This window comes from Lissotriton vulgaris, chromosome 6, assembly GCF_964263255.1.
Source record: "Lissotriton vulgaris chromosome 6, aLisVul1.2, whole genome shotgun sequence".
In the NCBI taxonomy this organism is placed as follows: domain Eukaryota; kingdom Metazoa; phylum Chordata; class Amphibia; order Caudata; family Salamandridae; genus Lissotriton; species Lissotriton vulgaris.
The window spans coordinates 1,239,858,768-1,239,881,777 of record NC_141694.1 but is presented as its reverse complement, the minus strand read 5'-3'; the positions used below and the strand labels follow the sequence as shown (position 1 = coordinate 1,239,881,777).

General features: G+C 42.5%; 1 protein-coding gene across 2 annotated transcripts in view; it reads left to right on the top strand.

Annotated features, from left to right (window-relative positions):
* The window catches only part of NT5DC1 (5'-nucleotidase domain containing 1), a 1,423,540-nt gene that overhangs the window by 680,507 nt on the left and 720,023 nt on the right, over positions 1–23,010 (top strand). The window lies entirely within an intron of this gene.

Below are 23,010 nucleotides of genomic sequence, written 5' to 3'. Positions count from 1 at the left end.
AAATGTGTGCAAAGAGCACATGTGGTGATGAAAATATACTGTGAGCAGCCATGTTGTGGAATGACAGTTCAAGTGGTTTGCATATATGTTACCTGTGTGTAGTGCTCTGTTGGTGTGCTAGACAAGACAAGACATGACAGAACGTCAATCACAGTTTGGAGAGGTGGGGGCTGTGAGTCACCACCACTTTGGAGCTACCTTCCAAGGTCATGCTGCTGTCTCTAGATTAGAAAAACGAAATAGTTCACATGACATACTTTTATATCGAAGGCCTGAAAAAAACAATTGTCTCCAAATAAATGTGCCTTTATCTGATAGTTTGCGGTTAAAGATTATTAACATTAGCAATGTGTGAAACAAGTTAAATAAGTATCTCAGTAAAACATATTTCGATGGGGGCTGGGGTTAATATTCAGATAGCGGTGCTTACCTGTTTGCTGTACTTGTTGTTAGTTTGACAACTATACTCGGAACAGTGGTCTGATCCTATTGAAATATTGCCTTCTGCGCCCACAAAAGTGTTGAAATCTCCAATGGGGTTAACCCAGTATCCCTAAGAACCTGGGCAGTTACTCAATATTACAACAATTGGTTCCTTCGGGTGTACCACATTTCTTTTTACTCACTCATAGTTATATGTAGTGTATAAAGTTAACTAAAATAAAGATCAGAATCCAACACCAATCATGTATTTATGCACTATTTTATGAATTATAGTCATTCATAAATACTCTTTGTAATTTTCAAGAAAAGGCTGTACAATACGTGAAAAAAGTGCAATTTTGTGACATTTAGTGCTCAGTGCTGGCGGCGCAAAAGTAAACAGGAACTATACAATACTTATATACAGGGAAATATACAATAATTCAACTTTGGTCTGCGCAATCTCACATATACCACTGTATACTACATAGGTCAGTTTTCATCACAGGGTATTAAAAATACAGATCCAGCTATTCATCGACGTTTCGACCCTCTAGGCGCGCTCATGTGGCGTCAAACACGGGTCTTCATCAGGACTGGGAGGGAACGGAACAGCCTTCAGAAGGATTTCAACTGTAAAGGTGGTGTAGCTTGAATAGCTTGAACTGCGTGTGTCTATCGGTGGTGCGTGGAGTGCTCCTCTGACGGTTGTTCTTATTGTGACGCTTTGCCAACTTTTATCCTAACTGGGTATTGGAATTATTCTTGTACCCAGTCGTGCTTTAACATATACTTTGAAGAGCCAAGGGATAGCACTTTACTTAAATAACAGATGCTCGAGGAGAAACCTCCTCCTTCCTCGCGTAATCCCAACTGCATTAAATGCACGGTGCATTTAATGCAGTTTGGATTACGCGAGGAAGGAAGAGGTTTCTCCTCGAGCATATGCAGACACCCTACCGGCTATTCACACTGACGCAGTCAACTCATGATATAGCATCCGTATGTACAAGATGAATTTTGGGCCACAGTTTAGGCGCTCCAAGAGAATGAAAAGATAGGTTCAGTTGACAGAGTCGAAAGCACGATCAATGTCAGCTAGCAAGAGGGCTGCAGGGCGATGAAGATGGTCAACAGTTTCGATCGCATTGTGTACATGACAAATGTTGTGGTACATCAGGCATGAATCTTGCTAGATCCGGATGGATTAGTCTAGGAGATGAGCCCTCAATCTAGTAGCGAGCGCCTTCGCCAAAAGTTTAGCCTCGACATTCAAAAGAGAGATTAGCCTATAGGAGGCATGGAGTTCTGGGGGTGTCCCGGTTTTTGGAACACAACAATCTCTGCATGTCGCCAGTAGGGGGGCATAAATATGGTCTGATGTGCTTCTTGTCTAGCCGCAAGATAATGAGACCCTAGCAAGACCATGTAGGCTTTATAGAATTCGCTTGGAAGGCCATTCGGGCCTGGTGTCTTACCCGTGTGTAGATCAGCTAGTGCAGTTGAAATTTCTTTTAAGGTCAAGGGGGCCTCCAATGACATCTTAGCCTCCACAGAGAGGGCCCTCGGAGGAATGTCATCGAAGAATTGTTTGAACTCAGAGGCTTCACGAACCTCACAGGCAGTGTAAAAGGAACAATAGTAGTCTGCGAAGCTATTGGCCAACTCTACCGGGTCTGTCACAAGCGTGTTATTTGCGCCTGCCGACACAGTCTGTAGAGGAGTTTATTAGATTTGTCACCCCATTGATAAATCCTGCTTTGTGTTGCAAGTCATGCGCCCTGTGCCTCATCCAACACTACTGCTTAACCAAGTACAATTGTCAACCCGTCACTGTACCGTCTTCACCACGGGCCCAACATTCCAGTGACATGATTTGTGTCTCTAGCTGTACAGAAGCTAATCTCTACCCCCGAAACGTGGGTTTCAAATCCTCCCAGAAAGTGCTGGCTGAAGACACTATTCCCTCATTGTGTGAAATGTATTCCGAAAGCATGCTCTGGATATGAGCGCGATATGTCAGGCTCTGTAGGTGCCATGCCAAGAGCCGGTAGTGAAAAGGGGATCGGTTTGGGCCTATCTAAAGGTGTGTGGCCACCTGAGAGTGATCTGACAGACCCCTGGGAGGGATTGTGGCAGTCGGTATTCTGCGAAGGCAAGGGGAACAAATATGTAATCAAGCCTAGAATAGGAAATGTGGGAGAAGTAAGTGAAACTGGTTTCAGTAGGCTTATGTGTCCACCATGTATCAACCCACCCAATCATGTCCATCAGGGTCCGCAGTCTGGAAACAGGGGGTCCCGTCCAGGCCCCCGCTGAGCGCCACCTATCCACCCCCGGGGACATTACATCATTCCAACCCCCACCTATCACTGAAAGACCTTCGGGCACGGTGCCCCAGATCTCAACCAGGCGTTCTAGGAAATTGTGACCAAGGGGTGGTGGGGCATATATACTACCAAGCACTATGTGTTCGCAACCACAGGCCCATTTACAAATATATAAGAGCTGTGGATATCGGACGATTTTTGTATCAGAGTGAATGCCACTCAGTGGTGAATCAGGATGGCAACCCCCCCGGAGCCCCACGTGAACCCCCCATGGAAGGTGTGCACAAAGCCATAACGGACCAGACAGGGGGCGTAAATCGTACCTTTTTATGAAAATTGTAATAAGGCAGATAGGATTCTAATTAAAAAATGCCGACCAATATTTCAGAGAGATTATAATAAAAGAAAAAATATATATTAAAAGAGGAATATGTGACGTCTAGAAAGTTTCAGAAATTCAATCTGTTGGAAATTACCATCTTTTGTGTGATGTTCCCTAATATTTTTGCCACATTTGGTTTCCTGGATTTAGAACTTTGTGCACTTTACCCTTCCTAACTAGTAGTAAAAGGCCTGTGCTCCCCCTTTAACCATGGTTTAACCGGCTTATTCCTAATGGGCACATTTAACTTGCCTATAATTCCATATTTTATGGTGTAAAAAGTGCACCCAGGGCGCGAGTCGACAGCGGTCGGGCAGCATTTTTGGTGCTGCTCGACATGTCGGCCGCGTTCGACACGGTCAGCCATCCCACCCTGATTTCTAGGCTGGAGGAATGCGGGGTCAGTGACAAGGCCAGGGATTGGTTAATCTCCTACTTGGACTGCCGTCAGCAACGGGTTTCGTTACCCCCCTTCAGTTCAGAGGAGCGGAGAGTGGGACAAGGAGTACCTCAGGGCTCGGCCATCAGCCCCATACTCTTTAATGTCTACCTCCGCCCCCTAGTCCAGCTCATTAAAACCTTCGGTATCTCCGCATTTAATTATGCGGATGATACCCAGCTGGTCTTTTCGCTGGAGGGTCAGGATGCAGTCACACTGGAGACCTTTCACCGGTGCATGCAGGCGACAGCGGAATGGCTCCGGTTGAACTCGCTACAGTTCAACGGAACAAAGACGGAGGCCCTACACTGCTCCACTGATCGAGTTCCTCGCGATCTCCCAGTGGACTTCTGGCCTCCGTCCTTCTCAGAGACGGTGTCTGCGGCACAATCAGCGCGCAATTTAGGCGTCACTTTTGGGCCTAACCTGCAGTTGGATCTACATGTGAATAAGATCTCCTCAACATGTATGATGCTAATTCGTATGCTGCGCAAGGTCCTTCCTCTCCTCCCTGCGCAAGCCAGACCAGAAGTAGTGCGTTGTACCATCCTAAGTCGACTTGACTATTGTAACGCACTACTTCTGGAGGCCCCGGTAACACTCTTGGGCAAGTTGCAAAGGGTGCAAAATATCGCTGCTAAACTCGCCCTTTCTCGCCCCTACCATAGTTCTTCTACGGCAGCACTGCGAGAACTTCATTGGCTGCCAGTTCATCTACGGGTGCGCTATAAAGCAGCGTGTATTGTGTTTAGAGCTATTCATGACCTAGGCCCCATTCCTCTGCGACAAATGTTTGCCTGGTACTGTCCATCTAGAGCTTTACGCTCCTCGTCATCCAGGCTACTGGTAGTTCCACGATTCCAGAGAGTGAGGATGGGGGGCCGCTCTTTTAGAGTAGCGGCAGCCAAACTCTGGAACTCTCTGCCTATATCCTTGAGAAGCCTTGGAGATCTTTTATCTTTTAGAAAGGCTCTAAAAACTTATCTTTTTCCCAGGATAGGCTGAGCTACTGTTTCATTGAGTACGGGTCAAAGCGCCAGGATGCCCTTGGTGGTGACAGGTTGCGCTATATAAGTATGCCACAATACAATACAATACAATAGAATTCAAATTCTGTATCTGGACTGTAGCACCAAGTGTGCCATCCACTAAAGTGGCAGGACAAACATGACTTCAAGCCTACTTTTTGTAGCCTGACTACTGCAGTGTGAAATGTGCACTGTAACCTGTCAAAAATACCCCATTTTACAGGAGAAAACCTTCATTTTAAATATTATTAAGGAATCCCTTTTGTAGGCCTTGCAGCCCACAAGAAAGGGTGCATGATATTTAAAAATTAGGAGAAATTTAACATTTATGAGTCCTTACAGAAACTGAAATGCAAAAGCTATTTTTCTCGATAAGAAAGATCTGACAGGCTCACAAGTAAGGATTAAATGGGGAGCAGGATTAAACATTCATTCATATTAATTCTGCTATATCTGTATTGGGACCAGCTAGAAATATGATTAAACCACTCTTTTAAAATATATTTTGAACAGTAAGGATATAACTTTGAGAACGTTACCTTTCCCCTGCCCGAATCTCCTGGAGGCTAACCTCATCAGCTGTCCACATGGAGCCCAGTGGGTGATTAGCCCTAGCGAGATGTGAAAACTGCCCCCAGAGCAGAGGCAATGACTTGGATGTGGAGGGATGTTTTCTCTTTCTCTGCCAGGAAGGCCACATGGGGTGTGCCCAGGAACTTAATTCTCTTCAATCAGGGGCCTCCCCTTTCACTTGAAAATGTTAGGTGACACCGGAAAGGCCCCAGTTTTTGTTCTCCCAGTCAGGCAGGCATCAAATCCCGTGGGGCTGAGCTGCCCCCAGAACTGGTTGGAAATTACCACAGCGGAGGGGACTGCTCATTACACTGGCAACACCTCTGACTCTGAACTAGGTGAGAATAGTATCCCAATCTTGGATTTTTGGAATGAGGGGCACTATGAGATTGTTTGCAGTGGGCAAGCAGAAACTGATGAAAAAGTGGGCAGGGTAACCCCTGGAACTTTTACCAGATTTACTAGGCAGGGGCCAAGAATCTCCCCCACCCACTAGTTAAAGCAAGACATAAACATGGCATCCCCAGGTACCCTCCTCAGAGCACGTTCTGGACTTGCCAAAAAATAGAAGAGGACTAGACCATCTGCCTGTTACTTGAGAGGAGCCAGTAAGACTGGTCCTGGCCTCTCTTGACTCCCAATACAGATGTGGACACCCCGGGTCAGTTGGCAGGGCTCGTGTATGGCTACTTGACTTTCGAAAGCTGCATGAGGATTTTTCTTTAAGTTTCCAGCAGACCAGTACCAAATGGAACTGGCCTGGAACCTGCTGGAGGCCTCTGCTGGAGTGAGTGGTGACTCCCAAATGCGTTTCCTGAGGTGCTAGGACACCTTGGCTGTAACTATATGGACCCCCTACCACCCTTGAAAACCTGGGAATTAGAAACTTGTGGTGCTTCCAGACCTCCCTAGGACTGGAACAAACCACCCCAACCGATATGACCAAGGTGTGACCTTGCTGTGCTAAGAAATCAGCAACAAATCCAGTTCAGCTGACGATCAGTGAAAAGGCCTTGTGGAAATCAAATCTGAAACAGCTGCAGCATTGCCCTGCTGAGGAATTCTGAGCTTAGAAAAAGTGTCATTTTATTTATTACATTTTCTCTATTTTATAATAAAGCCTGTTTTTTAATTGTTTGGTGTTTTGGTTGCATTACTGTGTTTGTATTGCATACATACTTTACACATTGCCTTAAGTTAAGCCTGTCTTCTCTGTGCCATATCTATCTGGGGGTTGAGCTCTCAGGTCAACTGAGCGAATTAGAGGGTTCACCCTGACAAGAGTTGTGATTGTTCCTAGAGGGGGCCAGTTGCTCACCCAAAATAATGATCACATTTCTTTCACTATCAAATGTTATTTGTGCTAAACTAAACTTATTAGTGGAAAGACTTCACATAGGGTCAGTTTCTTTCCAGACTCAGATCGGAGCAGAATGGACAATTGGAACAAAACATCTCTGAGGAGGAGGCAAAACACTTAAAACTATAAGGCTCAGACATAAAATATATAAGCCTAGAACTCTGAATGATCTAAGCCTGGAATCCTGTTTGCCATAATTCTGTAACCAGTGTCCTCTCAAATGTCAAACCTGGGTTGATCTGTATCTTCTTCTTAGCTTCAACAGGAAATATATCTTTTGATGCCTTCTCAAGATACTTTTCTTATATTCCATAAGGATGCCATCACTTTCACCTGGCACTCCCTCTCAGAGGGGCCCAGGAACTCAATGAATGTAAATAATCGAGTAGGTGCCTTGCATGTCTTTATGTAGGGCCTGGTTTGGGAGAAGATTCACAAGTAAATCAAGAATACATTTCTCTCAGTCACAGTTTTCATGAATTTCTACTTTACATAGGTTATTTGGGTGGGATCAAGGCTCAAGATCCTCCTGTGCCTACCTAAACACAGTCACTACTGACTTCTAAATCTATATATTTAATCATTTAGGAATATTTGCACTTCAATAGCTTAGATTCAGTTTCCCTATTCTGGAAATTGAAATTCTCTTTTTGCATCCAGGCAAGGCAATGCTTGGTCGAACTACATACTTTAGGCCTTCCCATGGAAAACTCAGATGATCTCTATGTGCGTGTGGTTGCACCACTCATGTATGTGACCAGAGAATGAGTCTGGTCTCTCTATCCTCCAAAATGTAGTAACCCCACTGCTTTACCCATGTACATTTGCAGGGTCCGTAAAAGCTGTAAACACATTTCACTTCAGCTGAGTCTGCCTCTTGCCATGATAAGTATGTCAGTTGCTGAATCCATCATGTCTGCATTGTGGATAAACTTTAATGTTTTTCTCCACTTCACATAGTTTTGAGTTTATTTTGGTCTGAGCCATGCCAAGAATATCAATTACTTGGACTCTGCAGAGAATGTTGAAAGATTGTGGAAACACATTACAAATGTAGATGGCCCATAACAAAAATATTTAAGCAAGTTAACATTAAATGTTTTTGTTGCCAATATATCTTCTGTTTTCTAAAATAATTTATTTAACCGACAGACCATCAAAACTAGACCACTAGACAATATAGCTAAATAGTTTTTTTTAGATAATATTGGATAGGAACTACAGTGCTACACAGCATGAGCAAAATCATGGGCTTTTTGAGAAAAATTTGAAACTGTAACCTTTGGGTTTAACTCTGATTAGAGTACATATCTGACTGCAGTTCTTAGAATTCATAGACAATTCCAGGATTGCCCATGCAACTCTTCAGTGGGACAAAATTCCCAGAATTAGTTCTATAATTATTTTGTGAATTCAAAGTCCTGCACAAACAAAGGAATTTTCACTTGAGTAATTCAAAAGTTTCGCATTTAAGCAAGCCTAACTACTATGTAATAAAGCAAAGACGTTTTCTTTTAACAACACATTTTATTTGGTTGTTTTGCGATACGTAGGGGACACAGCCCCGCCAAGACATGGAAGGTGAAAGGATCATTCGTTCCAACAACCATATTTCTGACATATAACAACACCCACTAACCATGTAGATGTAATAAACAAATGACGTACCAATAGTTTCCGATCTACACATTTGAGCAAATGGTGAATCAGTCGTAGCGTGCATTATAAAGCATGACAGTACAACTTGATCAAAAGCAATTGCATTTTGATTGTTTATCTCCACACCGAGTTAAATATTTTTCGACATGGAACAGTCCTTGCTCCTACACCCCACTCATTTTAGGGGAGTTTCTTCCCATTCCCCTCTAGAAACAGAGGTACTCTTACTTTTGATAGGAATAAATATCTGATGGTGTCCTGGGTGAGAATCTGTGTGACAATGATTTGGGAATACACACATACTTGCACTGGGCGCCCATTCCTTGCAGTTTTGTTCACACATAATATTGCACCACCCTGCTTTAACATTACTCATAAGTAAATTGTTTTGCGTGTGAACATTCACATTTTTGTAAAGCAAAATTCAAATTAACACTGTTAAACTGAGCAGTACTCCAACCAAAGTCCACTTTAGGTGTGCAGATGTCATTGAGAATCTCCCTTTTTATTGGCAGATGCTCTAAGGGTACTCTGTTTATGCTTCACCCTGTGGTGTCTAAGAATCAGTGAGGTGCATGACCATAATCTCTCCTTTTATTGGCAGATGCTCTAAGGGTACTCTGTTTATGCTTCACCCTGTGGCGTCTAAGAATCAGTGAGGTGATTGACAATAATCTCTCCTTTTATTGGCAGATGCTCTAAGGGTACTCTGTTTAAGCTTCACCCTGTGGCGTCTAAGAATCAGTGAGGTGATTGACAATAATCTCTCCTTTTATTGGCAGATCCACTAAGGGTACTCTGTTTATGCTTCACCCTGTGGTGTCTAAGAATCAGTGAGGTGATTGACAATAATCCCTCCTTTTATTGGCAGATGCTCTAAGGGTACTCTGTTTAGGCTTCACCCTGTGGCGTCTAAGAATCAGTGAGGTGATTGACAATAATCCCTCCTTTTATTGGTAGATGCTCTAAGGGTACTCTGTTTAGGCTTCACCCTGTGGCGTCTAAGAATCAGTGAGGTGATTGACAATATTCTCTCCTTTTATTGGCAGATGCTCTAAGGGTACTCTGTTTAGGCTTCACCCTGTGGCGTCTAAGAATCAGTGAGGTGATTGACAATAATCTCTCCTTTTATTGGCAGATGCTCTAAGGGTACTCTGTTTAGGCTTCACCCTGTGGCGTCTAAGAATCAGTGAGGTGATTGACAATAATCTCTCCTTTTATTGGCAGATGCTCTAAGGGAACTCTGTTTAAGCTTCACCCTGTGGCGTCTAAGAATCAGTGAGGTGATTGACAATAATCTCTCCTTTTATTGGCAGATGCTCTAAGGGAACTCTGTTTAGGCTTCACCCTGTGGCGTCTAAGAATCAGTGAGGTGATTGACAATAATCTCTCCTTTTATTGGCAGATGCTCTAAGGGTACTCTGTTTAGGCTTCACCCTGTGGCGTCTAAGAATCAGTGAGGTGATTGACAATAATCTCTCCTTTTATTGGCAGATCCACTAAGGGTACTCTGTTTAGGCTTCACCCTGTGGCGTCTAAGAATCAGTGAGGTGATTGACAATAATCTCTCCTTTTATTGGCAGATCCACTAAGGGTACTCTGTTTAGGCTTCACCCTTTAGCGTCTAAGAATCAGTGAATGACAATAATCTCTCCTTTTATTGGCAGATGCTCTAAGGGAACTCTGTTTAAGCTTCACCCTGTGGCGTCTAAGAATCAGTGAGGTGATTGACAATAATCTCTCCTTTTATCGGCAGATGCTCTAAGGGTACTCTGTTTATGCTTCACCCTGAGGTGTCTAAGAATCAGTGAGGTGATTGACAAAATGTCTTGGTCCGGTATGACCGAGGGTGGGGGGGGTGGGGGGTGGGGGGGGGAGATACCCACTCCACTACAGAGCAGAGCAACAAAAATAAAATGATAATAACGTCGTTATTATAATTTTATTTTTTGTAGCTGCAGGGCTGGGTTATGGCTGGGTGGAGCTGATGGCACAGGGGGAGGAATGGTTTGCACACTCCCTAAGCGCACATGACTGTTTGGCAAGCTCTCTTGGGCCTTCCAAACAGACATGTACACTTTCTATGTTCCCCATTACACAGCCTGGCGAGGAACATGAAAGTCTCCCTGTCCCCCTCTGAGCGTTGAACACGGCGCTCAGACCAGTCACAACGCTGCATTGCAGTGTTGTGATTGGCTCAGAGGAGCCCTGGAGCCGGATGCTTCCTGCTGCCAGGAATGCAGAAAAAAGGAAGCTGAACAAGGCAAAGGAGAGGCAGTGTCCAGCGAAAAGGTAAGTGGTATTTGTATTTTTTTCATTTTGTCTCAGCCCGCCCTCCACCACCGTCCACTGCCAGCCGCTTCTGGGTATGACGTCATTTTAAAGCTCCCTTGGGATAGATTTTGGACCAGTAGCACTTCACTCCAGGAGGGAGAACTCTATTACTTAGCCCTGTTTATTAGAGCCACATTACACTGCTTTACACTTTGAACATAGAATCAGATGGTTTGTGGACTGAAAATTATCTAAAGGTCCAATTTTATACATATATTGGTGAAAGGGAGCCAACGAAGATTTCACACGTGTAAATATTGTGGCACAATGCAGTGCTCTGTACTTCCTAAGAGTTCACCTCTTGCCCAAACATGTAGTTCCTGTCCTTGCTTTAATGGCTCACTGCTCCTGGCAAGTGAGCAGCGCACTTTGAAGTTTGTAGTCGGTGAGCAACAGGGCTTGATGGTGAGATAATGTCTAAGGAACAAAAGTGGTTTGAAAGAATGGTGGCCACAGCTGTGGACAGCAGGACTGCTTAAGGTCACCTAAGTAGCTATTTAAATATTGAGGAAAGGATAAATAAATAAATAAATTAGCTTCAAGACAGCTACACTTGAAAGTCTGAACAAATCTCACTATATTATATTCCTATACATGTAGACCCTCTATATGTAGTTATGTATCTTTGTATATATTACTTTACTCCTACTGTAGAAGAAAAAAAATATACATGTATATCCTTTCTATCTAGTTATACATCTATACATTTATTACTTTATTCCTACTTAAGAAAAACAAGAAAAAAATATATGCATGTTTACCTTTTCTATATTCCCAGTATTGATCATCACTTTTTCTTGTTAAATCCCCCGAGACTGTACACTCGGAAGATCTTTGGATCATGAATATATGTATACTGTGATTGTTTTATTTAGTTTTTTTCCCTTCCCTTTTTCCTTTATTCTAAACTGAGATCTTATGTAATGCTTTATTTGCAAAATGTAATACAATTTTTTTTTAAATGTAAGCCCATTCTATGTAGTTATGGATCTATAAATGTATTACTTTACTCCTACTTTAGAAGAAGAAGAAGCAAAAAAAAAAACACCTTTGATTCTCTCCAGTGTACTACTCTGTCTCGCCCTATACCTCCCTCAATATATCCTCTGCCTCTGTCTCCACTCTCTGCCTCATCCTAAACCTCATTCTACCACTGTTTTCTCCAAAATAAACCTCCCTCCCCTATCCCTCCTTGGCTCACTCAAAACCTTATTTTACTACTATGATCTCCCAAGCAACCCTTTCTAAATTGTTCTCTCATTCATCCCAAACCACATTTTACTACTACGATTTACCTTATCCCATTCTAGAGACTCGTCCCACCTCCATCTCTCCTTTTGCTCATCACAAGCCTAACCTTGCGGCTATGATCTCCCAAAGAACACTTTTTAAAAGACTGACATGTCCACTTTTCAAATTAAAACACATATTTCCCTATACTGACCCACCAATAATACGGAGCAGAATGCGACTCTCCGGAAAGTGTTTTGACGCCTCATCAGGTGTTTTACTACTACGAGCTCCCAAATAACACCTTCTTGACTCTTCCCTCTTTTATCCCTTCCACTACCCTTTTCAGTCCAACAGACTCACATGTCGGCTGTTCAAATTAGCACATATTTTCCTATACTAACCCACTGCTAAACATTTTTGGATTCTGGAGTAGCGTGCTACTCGCCAAAAACTGCTTCAGTGCCTCGTCAGGGGTAGTAAGCGCTATATAAATACAATTACTATTATAGTTACAATGCCAGGAAGCACGCTGCTCCGAAACCCAGGGTTAGTGGTTAATCCAGTGTCATTGGTTCTTGGGATTTATTGAGTGCATTTAACACACTAATCCAAGCATTCACTCCAGTTTTGTTTGTAGTAGATTAAATTGTGTGTGTTCATTATTGGGGCCAGTGGAAGAGGAGGAGTGTGTGAGTAGATGCTGCTGGTTGGTGGGGCTAATAGATGTGTTAGAAGAGATTTAGGTTTTGTCAGGTTGCAGGGGCATGACTTTCAAGGAGAAGTTGTGATGTTTGAAATAAAATTGGGGCGGTTTGCAAAAATGAATTAATAAAGATTAAGGCAACGTGCATGTGACTCAGAAGGTCATGTACAGAGGTAGGAATCATGGAGAGGATGGAAGGAAAGAGAGGGCCTTTTGAAAGCAAAACGGGAAGGTCACAATCAAGTTTTGATTAACAGTCTTTTTTTAATGCTGGATTTTAGAAATATTGAGGACTCTTTTTTGATACTGCTTGCAAATTGAGGGTGGAAGACTGTAAAAAGAAACAACATTATTTGCATGTGAAGCTAGTGCTATATTAGGTAGTTTTGCAAGGCACCATGCACTTGTGGGTATTTAAACATCCGACAGGAGGCCGCTCTTTTGGACAACTGGCGCCACAGTTGTGGAACTCTCTGCCACTCACTTTGCGGGGAGCTACTAGCCTACTTACCTTTAGAAAAGGCCTTAAAACCTGGCTGTTTGCCCAGTAGCCCGTTTCTTGTGTATTTGCCCGGTTGACCTTCTGTCCTTTTTCTGTTACAGTGTTATGTTATTGTGTTGCAGCATTCCTTCTCCTAAAGCGCCGGGACACTCTTTTTGAGTAGCCGTGCGCTATACAAAAGAATAAATAACATAACATAACATAACAGCACACCATCCTATGAAACTTAACTTACTTCTGTCCTTAGTCATAAATCCTGTAGATGTGTAATGCTTCAGAAAGTAGTTTTCAACCATACACTAGGCTTATGTGGCCTAAGTGTCTGGGTGGTGTGAGAAAGGAAACAGGAAAGTTATTTGAGGGGAAGGTGTGTAGGTGGCTCATGCGTTTGTTGCATATCTTTAATTATTTCTGGTGCTACATAAAAACTATAGTGTGAAGCGAACTGCACATATGATGCTGAAATAGGAGCATCTGCCATCTTCATTCACGTTAGAGCAGAGGTCTTCAAACTTTTTTAGGGCCAGCCCCCCCAGGCAATATTTTTTAGGAGCTGGGCCCCCCATCACTATAATTTCTGGAAATTGGGATTTGGCCTCTTTGACAACCGGTTTATTCCTGAGGCGGCAGCTGACAACTAATTTTCACAATAGCAAAACAACATTAGCAGGGTTTTGTGAAGTTAAGATTTGGGAGTCGTAAGTCTGGCCCACAATCACTGAACTCATTCAGCGCCCTTTGATGGGAAACTTTCTTTTGGGGAAAACCACCACAAGGCCAGTGCATGCACCCCCACCTTTCAGGACCACATATAATACCATGCAGTCTGATTTAGGGAACAAGCAGAATGATGGCAGACCTGGCAACCACATCATTTTCGGGGCAAGGTCTTTGCTCTGAAAGTACATCTCAATCAACTGAAATTCTCACTTCCATATATGTTAATTTTGTATTATTATGTAATAGAATTATAGATACCCTGGGCCCTGGTACAGGTAAAAAAAATGACCTACTTGACTAGAGCTGGGATAGGAATAGACAGCAAGTTGCTAGGTTTTTATGGGCCGAATCTACATTAAGACTGTTCAGGAGGCTTCTTGACAGCACTATCAGACAGGAATGGGAGTAAAACTGCAACAAATGACCTGAAAATGCTGTATTATGGAAAATACTATGGCAAATGGTCAAATGTAATTTCACCTCAAGCTCTGAAAATGCCTGCATCACAGCAGATTTGCAGAAGCCAAACCCTTCTGGTGGTGTTTAAACCCACCCACGTTTCGTGAACATTTCCCTGTTTTAAGTACGTGTACAGTCCATGGAACTGTTGCATGCCTTACGTGTGTGTGTATGTTTGAAAAAATATCAGCTTGTCTAGTAGTGTGAACACCTGTTGAGTGATTATGTTTGTACAAGGGCTGTGCAGTGAGTCAAAACTCAATTTATGTTTGGTAGTGGAAAAAAAACAGAAGTAGAGAGAAGATGGGGGGAATAAGGAAATTATACTGCAGGAAAATGTTTACATTTGACCTATGAGTCGCTTCAAATGTCTAGACAGCTGTGCAATGAACCGATGTAAAAGGCAGCAGCAAGGACGCCAAAAGGCACCAGCAAGAAAAGCTAAGGCCTGGGAAGATGCACCACACAATGCAGCATATGTTTTTAAGATTCATTTTGAGTGAAAGTGAAATTTGCTGTCATTTCCTGCCTTTTGTCTCGGATTAAAGGAAGGTCAAAGTTGAAGCCTCCACATATTTATTATTTGTTCTGACTGCTTCCCCCATTCAGAGAGAGTCCTGTTTTCGATGGCCATGATTCTCGAGAATAAACGTAAAGGGGAAATCTTTCTGTGAAGCTCGCGCCCCCCCCGGGATGTTTCCTCGCCCCCCCTACCTGCGGGCGCGCTGACCAGTTTGAAGACCTCTGCGTTAGAGGGAAATTACCACATGCCAACCCCACCACCTATAACTCCATCCCCAACACCACCATAAGTGGGATTTCCAGGCCTGTGCTACAAGGTTAGACAGAGGTAGCTACAGTGTGCAATTGGCAAACGACACACCATTTAATTGAGGTATGCCTAGCTTATATTTGCAGCCCCTACTTACCCCACCATGAAATCCCAAGCTTCCACAATGTTTTACCTATGTAACAACAAATGCAGTTGCCAATACAGCAACGCACATCTCTCTCTCTCTCTCTCTTTCTCTCTCTCTCTCTCTCTATATATATATATATATATATATATTGCTTGAAAATGCTTCCCAGTATATCGATTACTTCTTACAGGAATTTGTGCAATCTTTACCCTTTTACATCAAAGACACAAGTGACTTTGTAGCCTAGATTCAGAACTTAGATTGGAAAAGAGATTATCTGCTTATGTCATTGGATGTAGTGTCCTTATACACAAGTATAAACCACAGAGATGGTATAAGGGCACTTGAACACTATTTGGGCAGAGGACAAACAACATTAACTCCTCATTGTGTAATGTTAAGCAATATGACCAGCGTCTGTCTAAATAACAATGTGTTTCTATTTGATAAAACACTTTACCAACAGATGCGAGGTGTTGCGATGGGGGCCAGCTTCTCCCCCAGCTATGCATGTTTACACATGGGTAGGTGGGAGAAGCTGGTCCTCGGCGTAACGCAAAAGCACTACATGGACAAAAATGTAAAACTACTCCTGCGCTTTATAGATGACCTATTTATTGTGTGGGAAGGTTTGGAGACAGAGGTTCATGATTTTGTGAATGACATCAACAAAAATTACATTAGCTTAAGCTTCACGTCAACTATCAGTGATAAGAAAATTCATGGTCTAGTCGTTGAAATTTATGTGTGTAATGATAAACTAGAAACCAAAATGTTTTGAAAGGAGACAGCAGGAAACTCGGTTTTACACTTTTCCAGTTTTCACCCAAGACACCTGGTAAATAGTATCCCCTATGGGGCAATACTGTGTATAAAAAGAATATGCACCAATCCCAATGAATTGAAAAGAGCACAACAAGAGAGCAAAGAAAGATTCCTTGCTTGGGGATACAAAAGTAAGATCATTGATGCAGCAACAAACAAAACTCAGGGTCTATACCGAAATTCCCTTTTAACAGTAAAAGACAATGATGCCAACACCAAGAAGAACACTGCGGAGCTTAGGCTGATTTTAGCCTATAATGCACAAAACAAAACTATCGAAAAAAGTGTGCATTTAAACTGGCCCATAGTTTTAAGTAACCCAGTGATAGGAGGTAGTTTATCTAATACCCTTGGGATCACCTACAGGCGGTCTCCTTCTATGAGCAGAAGTCTGGTCAAAAGTAGCCTGGAGGTTGCGGATCAACAGACCTGGTTGTCACAAAGAAAGGGCTTCACCAAATGCAAAAGCTGTAAAGCTTGTCAGTACGGAACGAATGTGACAGGGAAATAGAAATATCACATTCCCTGCACTGTACAACTGACCAGGCTATTTACATACCTTACCCAGTGGCTATACACTTTCAAGAAATACACAATAATGATCTCAAACACCTCTTGTATTATCTCATTGATTCTATACCCAAGAACAGACTGGGAGGAGATACAGAGGGCATGCTTAGGAGGTTAGAAACCAAATATATCCTAAACCTCGACCTCGACCGAAACGCATGCGTAATGGTCCGCGCCTGCTTTCCAAATCGGTGAGGGTGACTATATATATATATGCCTGTGTTTAAAGATCATGACTAAGAGGTGTTGGCCTCGAAACTCGTCGAGCCGAACTTGAAAACTGTGGGCCAAAGGAGTGTGTGCTGCAACGAGGCAACGATGGAAAGGAGCATCGGAGAGTGCTCTCATGAGCGCAAGGGCGTTTGGTGGACAATTTTTATGCGCGGCTGCCCGAGCCGCGCTAAACATGACGGGCACCATTTCCAAGTTGGGAAGGCTGAGGAAAGTGAGGATCTCTTTCTTCAAAAGGTCACGATGTTCCAAGCTAACTAAAGCATGCACCCCGCAAGGCTCTTTCCTACAAAAGGATTAGATAAAGCTTGTCAATATACATAAGAACACAAAACCTACCAAGGTGTATCACTAATACTCACCTGATGGAACTGCAAGTACCATAATGCACCGGGATGCTTACTACAAGTCACGCCCAGTGGGCGCAGTTTCAGTCAATAAAATGAAATGGATAAATCAGGTGAGCTTGTTCGTGCCTGTGTTTAAAGCTCATGACTAAGAGGCGTTGGCCTCGAAACGCGTTGAGCCGAACTTGAAAACTGTGAGCCAAAGGAGTGTGTGCTGCAACGAGGCAACGATTGAAAGGAGCATCGGAGAGTGCTCTCATGAGCGCAAGGGCGTTTGGTGGACAATTTTTATGCGCGGCTGCCCGAGCCGCGCTAAACATGACGGGCACCATTTCCAAGTTGGGAAGGCTGAGGAAAGTGAGGATCTCTTTCTTCAAAAGGTCACGATGTTCCAAGCTAACTAAAGCACGCACCCCGCAAGGCTCTTTCCTACAAAAGGATTAGATAAAGCTTGTCAATATACATAAGAACACGAAACCTACCAAGGTGTATCACTAATACTCACCTGATGGAACTGCAAGTACCATAATGCACCGAGATGCTTACTACAAGTCACGCCCAGTGGGCGAAGTTTCAGTCAATAAAATGAAATGGATAAATCAGGTGAGCTTGTTCGTGCCTGTGTTTAAAGCTCATGACTAAGAGGCGTTGGCCTCGAAACGCGTCGAGCCGAACTTGAAAACTGTGAGCCAAAGGAGTGTGTGCTGCAACGAGGCAACGATTGAAAGGAGCATCGGAGAGCGCTCTCATGAGCGCAAGGGCGTTTGGTGGAATAAATATATATATATATATATATATATATGCGCACACACACACACACACACACACACTGGGGAAAACATGTAATGAAATACTTCACCAGGGAGGTTTTGGAAGGTTGGTTGTACAACACAAACAGGTGTAGAAGTCTAATACCGATTTCATAACATATGTACAGTACCTCTACTAGAAACAGGGGCATTTGAAAAAGATATTCCATTACATGTACTTTAGACTGCCAAGTGAGAACACATTACTGCCACAAAACACACTAGTGGATTTAAGTATTCAAAAGACTTTTAGTCCCGTAAAGGGATTTGTTTGCATCCATTGCTTTACTCTCTCTGCAACAACTTTTATTGTGTATTTATGTTTTTGGTATTTTGTGCATGGGTCTGTGTAACATATGAATGATGTTTTTTTTTAACCACAGAGATTCTATCAAAAAAGTGAAAAAGTGATGATTTTTAAATTTTTATCGTTTCTAAAAGGGTGCTAAGCTCTCTCTTACACATGGAAAGATGGGAGCACAATGTGCTTGTTAAAATACCCCTCACACACTAAAAAACCGTTAGTGTCATGCTTCATCATAGGGGTCTTCCCGCCCCTATAACGGAACGGGGCGTGCTACGACCAGACGGAATACGCGGGAGCACTAAGATGTGACAGAGGCTATGTGTAGGTGCATGGGTATCAGTGAGAGTGTAGGGACCTAACACTAGTGAGTGTGCAAAAAGTGAAAAAATGGAAAAAAGTTTAAAAATTCCCTGGCTTAGTAGAAAAAAACAATTTTATTAGCTTCTCTAACTGGGAACATTAAGAAGGGGTTGTGTGGTAGAGCATTAGCTACTAGGTAGTAGCTAATGCTCTACCACACAACCCCTTCTTAAAGCTACTAGGTAGTAGCTAATGCTCTACCACACAACCCCTTCTTAATGTTCCCAGTTAGAGAAGCTAATAAAATTGTTTTTTTCTACTAAGCCAGGGAATTTTTAAACTTTTTTTCCATTTTTTCACTTTTTGCACACTCACTAGTGTTAGGTCCCTACACTCTCACTGATACCCATGCACCTACACATAGCCTCTGTCACATCTTAGTGCTCCCGCGTATTCCGTCTGGTCGTAGCACGCCCCGTCCCGTTATAAGGGCGGGAAGACCCCTATGATGAAGCATGACACTAACGGTTTTTTAGTGTGTGAGGGGTATTTTAACAAGCACATTGTGCTCCCATCTTTCCATGTGTAAGAGAGAGCTTAGCACCCTTTTAGAAACGATAAAAATTAAAAAATCATCACTTTTTCACTTTTTTGATAGAATCTCTGTGGTTAAAAAAGTCTTGCTTTGGAGGGTGATTCTATCAGTACCTCTACGCTTCCCCTTTTTGGTTTGGACATATGAATGATGTCCATGTGCTTTACATCAGTAGATGCAGTGACCATAAAGGTACAAGTGGGCACCCTCCCAATACAAGTCTAACCCTCCCAATCGGTGGTTAGCGGACTATGTTTCGAAAGGAGGAGTTTAGAGGTGGGCTCATCTATTTCTGGCAGTGCATATGTGCATGATACCCTTGATTCCCAGGGGAGATGGTCTGGTCTTCCTTCAACTTTATTGAATAGACGGCTCAAGTTATTGAATTACACTTTTACCTGAGATGGAGATTGAAATAAAAGGCAAATTGTTCTTATTAACGAAACCTCTGCTCCTATCCTCAAGGGTGGCAAAATAAAAACCTCAAAAAACAATTATGACATTTGAAATGAGCTCAAAATATCAGGTTTGTTAACACAGAATAATAAACTTTATATCCACCATTTTCAGTTATTGTTTTTGTGAGCAGAGATCTCAGCCAATATTTAGTAGTTATTGTAGGAGGGAGCAGGAAGCATGCAGGAAAATGGGGGATATAAATAAGTAAATGGGAGGTGTTTATGGTAATCTAAAGAGGGGTTAAGGAAGGGACATAAATAAAAGCACACACCCACAAAAGAGTAAGACCTTTGCTATTCACAAACTACACTTCTAAAGTTACTACAGCCCTAAAAGTGCCAGATAGATTAAAATGTACTCCAGCCAAGCCTAGGAGTAAGTCAAAGGCCACACACACTTACTCCAACATACTCCTATAGAAAATGATAGAGGTAGGGAAATAAATGAACAGCCGTGGGAAGTAATTATATATAACTGTTGATTAATTGTTTTAAATGTAATAATAAACTTAATTTAAAAAGTTACATTGCATTTGTTAAATTCTGATAAAAGATTAAAAAGTATTTAAATTAGTCAATTATATAACTGTTAACAAAATTGACTATATATTAAATACAAATAAATATGTTGGTGTGGGTAGCTATTTCTTTTATTATTGTTTAAATGAGTATGTATACATTTACTTGTAAGTATACACCGCTGTATAAATCTCCACTCGGAAATGGCGAATACAAAAACGTGTAGAGTAAGTCAATATATGCATGAGTAAATGAGCATCTGTTTTTTACCTTTATGAATCAGGCCAATAATTATTAAGGGTAAAGTATCTCCTATATTAATTTCAGGTTACTAGAAAGCTGGGATCAAATAAAACCATTGCCTTACATTACTGGGATCAAGCAACCACTATGGTACATAACCCTTTACTTATTACTCCAATTATGATGAATGTGAATAAATAAGGACATAAGGGCCTATTCAGGAGGAAAAATGTGAACAAACAGGAAGAGATTTACATCTCCACTTCAATGCATATTTACTTTGTTATTTTCCTATTCACAAGCATTCTCTGTAGTACACCTGGAATACAGTGGCAGGCAGAGGTTTCTAGGTTTACTACTTAGAACCTCATGTGATAATTTCCACTGGTTTCGAATCCTGCCGTGCATAGATTTCCAGACAGGAGGAATGGAATCTCCTGTGCAATCACACGTTTTTTCTCAGCAGTGTAAACATTTTTTTGCCATGGAGAAAATTTGATCCTCTACACCCCACTAAATCTGGGGGTAATCCTTTCTTCGTCCTGTACTGTAATGGAGTTACACCCTCACGGTGAGAAGAGGTCTGATCCAAAGCACATGTTTGTGGGTGTTCACAAACTTTCAAGGCAAACCCGTCCTTGGAACTGCCTCTTCCCACCCCTTGAGGGGGATTTACAACTACAAATGTCTCTGCACTTGTGGAGGAGTCATTCACAGTAGTAAATGCATTTACGCCTGCCAGGAATCCCTATGTGAGTTCCTGGCAGACATTAATAAGGTATCTTTGGTCATAGACTTGTCTTTATAGCAGAAAATAACATTGTGAATTGGCTCCTGATTGTTGTAATTTACATTGCACATGTCTATAATTTCAAAACGTACATTCTTTAGAATGTTCGCGCTTCACATCATGTGCCGCATTCAAATGTAAATACTGTGGTAAATAAATTTACCATGCTATTTTTCCGTATAATTAATGACAGGTAAAAGAACAGCTCAATCAAATGAGAGGCAGAGTCCGTGGTATCTGAGTCATACGGGCTTTATTTCAATGGCTCAAGCCACGGGACAAGTCAACAGGGTGTCAGGAAAATGGCAGGACAATATCAGGACAAGTCAACGTTATATTAACAGTACGCAATATATATAGTAAAACGATACAATAGCATTGCATATAGGAGGCGTAACAAGTGAAAAGGAGAAGATAAGAACACATGTGCGTAGCAAAAAGGCGTGTACAAGGGTGTGCACGGAGGCGTGTGCTGGAAACGTCACAGAAAGTGTCATAAGTGGGTGGATGCATAGAGGTAATCTGCAGAGTCAGCAGGAAGTGCAGATGCGCGCGCAGCTAGCATGACGTGACATGGACGTGTAACTGGGGAGAACTTTAGCACTAGTAAAGGAGACAGAAGTCTGGGATGTCAGAACGACCTGGACCTATAACATATCTGGTATCTTATGTTTGGAGGATGTATTATCTGGAGTAAAAGGTTTCTCGGGCAGAGGCTATTCTATACTAAATGCTAGTGCGTGCATATGTGTCTACGTGTCTACGTGCGGGGCCCTGGGCCTACTATGGCAACGGGAACTGTAAATTACTTGCATGGAGACAGGAAGGCTTGCTCTTTGCTCTGCAGCCGGGAAGATGTTTACCTATATCACTAGACAGGAATGTATTTTCGAGGAGGCTGGACAGATAACTTGAAGGCAAAAGACTGTCTTGGCAGGCAGGCCAGGTTGAGCCAGGCACCGCTTCGCTTGGCAGGAAGTAAGGCAGAGGTCAGGGATACATCTCCATGATGTAGCTTTCAGAGGCAGAAGGCAGAAAGGGCTCAGAGACAGAAATCAGGGCCTAGCTCGGCAGAGCCAGGAAAAAACGTAAAAGTGTACCATGTAAAGACGTTGGCATGGCATGGTTAGGAACTGAATTATCGATCCATTCATGGTGGATCTGATAGAGGACATGTTAACGTTGGACGCAAATGTATTTGCGTCTTCATATTCGGTCATGGAGGGAAATTACATGTACTTTAAGCACGTACATGGAGACGTTGGGGTACACGTTAGGGGACATACTCGACCATAAAAATTTCAATTACCTCATTCCCTCCTTGTCCCCTACGTTCCCTTCAGGATATATCAATCTTCATGAGTCCATTTATCTGTTCATATAACATCATTTGCTCGTCTTTTTTCATTCGGGCATGAGAACGTGGACTTGGATGGGGAATACATGATGTGGCGCACAAGCCGCAAATCGCTGGCCCACATTGCAGACATAGACAACAACTGAATACTATAAGTAATATTATTCCAAGGAATGACAGTACTTTCCATCCCCAGGCTGATATCACGCTCCAGAGCCAGCTGGACCAAGTCCAGGTGCCTGGATTCTGGTGTATCTGACTCGCAATCTTGTGGAGCCGAGTTATGGCTCTATATACTGACGGTGCGTTATTAGGAATGAAAACGCAACAACTGGATCCGATGACTCTACAAGCCCCGCCCCTATCTGCCAGGATGACGTCAAGGACGAGACGATTTTGAAGAACGACAAGTCTCATAGCAGACTGCTCTTCTGTTAAGTTACCTAGGGCAAAAGTAGTTTCATTCACTACTGCTTCAAGGGTTCTGGTCAATTTACATATCAGTTTACTATTCGAGACAGTGCCTAAATAAGGAAAGAATCCTTTATTGAAATCTACATATTGTTCCCATGTGGTTTCAGTCTGGTCGACAAT